Here is a 4,017-nt window from a genome sequence, read left to right as displayed (position 1 = left end):
ATATGTAAGCAGCTTCTCCAAGGTCCTTCATTGAAAAACACTTATTCAAGTAGGCCTTAATGCTGTCCAAGAATTCTATATCATTTCCCATCAAAAGTATGTCATCTACATATAATATGAGAAATTCTACGGAGCTCCCACTCACTTTCTTGTAAACGCAGGCTTCTCCATAAGTCTGCATAAACCCAAACGCTTTGATCATCTCATCAAAGCGAATGTTCCAACTCCGAGATGCTTGCACCAGCCCATAAATGGATCGCTGGAGCTTGCACACTTTGTTAACATTCTTAGGATCGACAAAACCCTCCAGCTGCATCATATACAGTTCTTCCTTAAGATGCCCGTTAAGGAATGCCGTTTTGACGTCCATCTGCCATATCTCATAATCATAGTATGCGGCAATTGCTAACATGATTCAGATGGACTTAAGCTTCGCTACGGGAGAGAAAGTCTCATCATAGTCAATCCCTTGAACTTGCTGATAACCCTTAGCGACAAGTCGAGCTTTATAGATGGTGACATTACCATCCGCGTCCGTCTTCTTCTTAAAGATCCATTTGTTTTCTATCGCTTGCCGATCATCGGGCAAGTCAGTCAAAGTCCATACTTTGTTTTCATACATGGATTCTATCTCGGATTTCATGGCTTCTAGCCATTTGTTGGAATCTGGACCCGCCATCGCTTCTTCATAGTTCGAAGGTTCACCGTTGTCTAACAACATGATTTCCAGGACAGGGTTGCCATACCACTCTGGTGTGGAACGTGTCCTTGTGGACCTACGAAGTTCAGTAGCAACTTGATCAGAAGTACCTTGATCATCATCATTAATTTCCTCTCCAGTCGGTGTAGGCACCACAGGAACGTTTTCTTGCGCTGCACTACTTTCCAGTTCAAGAGGTAGTACTTCATCGAGTTCTACTTTCCTCCCACTTACTCCTTTCGAGAGAAACTCTTTTTCCAGAAAGGATCCGTTCTGGGCAACAAAGATCTTGCCCTCGGATCTTAAGTAGAAGGTATACCCAATGGTTTCCTTAGGGTATCCTATGAAGACGCATTTTTTCGACTTGGGTTCGAGCTTTTCAGGTTGAAGTTTCTTGACATAAGCATCACATCCCCAAACTTTTAGAAACGACAGCTTAGGTTTCTTCCCAAACCATAATTCATACGGTGTCATCTCAACGGATTTAGACGGTGCCCTGTTTAAAGTGAATGTAGCTGTCTCTAGAGCGTATCCCCAAAATGATAGCGGTAAATCGGTAAGAGACATCATAGATCGCACCATATCCAATAGAGTGCGATTACGACGTTCGGACACACCGTTACGCTGAGGTGTTCCAGGCGGTGTGAGTTGTGAAACGATTCCACATTTTCTTAAGTGTGTACCAAATTCGTGACTTAAATATTCTCCTCCAGGATCCGATCGTAAGAATTTTATCTTCCGGTCACGTTGATTCTCTACTTCATTCTGAAATTCCTTGAACTTTTCAAAGGTCTCTGACTTGTGTTTCATCAAGTAGACATACCCATATCTACTCAAGTCATCAGTGAGAGTGAGAACATAACGATATCCTCCGCGAGCCTCAACGCTCATTGGACCGCACACATCGGTATGCATGATTTCCAACTAGTTGGTTGCTCGCTCCATTGTTCCGGAGAACGGAGTCTTGGTCATTTTACCCATGAGGCATGGTTCGCATGTGTCAAATGATTCTAAAAGTCCATCAGCATGGAGCTTCTTCATGCTCTTGACACCAATGTGACCAAGGCGGCAGTGCCACAAGTATGTGGGACTATCGTTATCAACTTTACATCTTTTGGTATTCACGCTATGAATATGTGTAACATTACGTTCGAGATTCATTAAGAATAAACCATTGACCATCGGGGCATGACCATAAAACATATCTCTCATATAAATAGAACAACCATTATTCTCGGATTTAAATGAGTAGCCATCTCATATCAAACGAGATCCAGATACAATGTTCATGCTCAAACTTGGCACTAAATAACAATTATTAAGGTTTAAAACTAATCCCGTAGGTAAATGTAAAGGCAGCGTGCCGACCGCGATCACATCGACCTTGGAACCATTCCCGACACGCATCGTCACCTCGTCCTTCGCCAGTCTCCACTTATGCCGCAGCTCCTGCTGTGAGTTACAAATGTGAGCAACGGCACCGGTATCAAATACCCAAGAGTTACTACGAGTACTGGTAAGGTACACATCATGTATATCAAATATACCTTTAGTGTTGCCGGCCTTCTTGTCCGCTAAGTATTTGGGGCAGTTCCGCTTCCAGTGACCCTTCCCCTTGCAATAAAAGTACTCAGTCTCAGGCTTGGGTCCATTCTTTGACTTCTTCCCGGCAACTGGCTTACCGGGCGCGGCAACATATTTGCCGTCCTTCTTGAAGTTCTTCTTACCCTTGCCCTTCTTGAACTTAGTGGTCTTATTGACCATCAACACTTGATGTTCTTTCTTGATTTCAACCTCTGCTGACTTCAGCATTGAGAATACATCAGGAATGGTCTTCACCATCCCCTGCATATTGTAGTTCAACACGAAGCTCTTGTAGCTCGGTGGGAGCGACTGAAGGATTCTGTCAATGACCGCCTCTTCCGGGAGGTTGATCTCCAACTGGGACAGGTGGTTGTGTAACCCAGACATTTTGAGTATGTGCTCACTGACAGAATTGTTTTCCTCCATCTTACAACTATAGAACTTGTCGGAGACTTCATATCTCTCGACCCGGGCATGAGCTTGGAAAACCATTTTCAGCTCCTCGAACATCTCATATGCTCCGTGCTTCTCAAAACGCTTTTGGAGCCCCGGTTCTAAGCTGTAAAGCATGCTGCACTGAACGAGGGAGTAATCATCAGCACGTGATTGCCAAGTGTTCATAACATCTTGGTTCTCTGGGATGGGTGCTTCACCTAGCGGTGCATCTAGGACATAATCTTTCTTGGCTGCTATGAGGATGATCCTCAGCTTCCGGACCCAGTCCGAATAGTTGCTGCCATCATCTTTCAGCTTGGTTTTCTCTAGGAACACGTTGAAGTTCATGTTGACATGAGCGTTGGCCATTTGATCTACAAGACATATTTTGCAAAAGTTTTAGACTAAGTTCATGATAATTAAGTTCATCTAATCAAATTATTTAATGAACTCCCACTTAGATTAGACATCCCTCTAGTCATCTAAGTGTTACACGATCCGAGTCGACTAGGCCGTGTCCGATCATCACATGAGACGGACTAGTCATCATCGGTGAACATCTCCATGTTGATCGTATCTTCTATACGACTCATGTTCGACCTTTCGGTCTCTGTGTTCCGAGGCCATGTCTGTACATGCTAGGCTCGTCAAGTTAACCCTAAGTGTTCTGCATGTGTAAATTTGTCTTACACCCGTTGTATGTGAACGTAAGGATCTATCACACCCGATCATCACGTGGTGCTTCGAAACGACGAACTTTAGCAATGGTGCACAGTTAGGGGGAACACTTTCTTGAAATTATTATAAGGGATCATCTTATTTACTACCGCCGTTCTAAGTAAACAAGATGCATACAACATAATAAACATCACATGCAATTATATAGTAGTGACATGATATGGCCAATATCATATAGCTCCTTTGATCTCCATCTTCGGGGCTCCATGATCATCTTCGTCACCGGCATGACACCATGATCTCCATCATCATGATATCCATCATTGTGTCTTCATGAAGTTGTCACGCCAACGACTACTTCTACTTCTATGGCTAACACGTTTAGCAATAAAGTAAAGTAATTTACATGGCGTTCTTCAATGACACGCAGGTCATACAAAAATAAAGACAACTCCTATGGCTCCTGCCGGTTGTCATACTCATCGACATGCAAGTCTTGATTCCTATTACAAGAACATGATCTCATACATCACAATATATCATTCATCATTCATCACAACTTCTGGCCATATCACATCACATGACAATTGCTGCAAAAACAAGTTAGACGTCCTCTAATT

The sequence above is a fragment of the Triticum aestivum genome, chromosome 6B (assembly GCF_018294505.1).
Source record: "Triticum aestivum cultivar Chinese Spring chromosome 6B, IWGSC CS RefSeq v2.1, whole genome shotgun sequence".
NCBI lineage: Eukaryota > Viridiplantae > Streptophyta > Magnoliopsida > Poales > Poaceae > Triticum > Triticum aestivum.
This window is presented reverse-complemented; position numbering follows the sequence as displayed.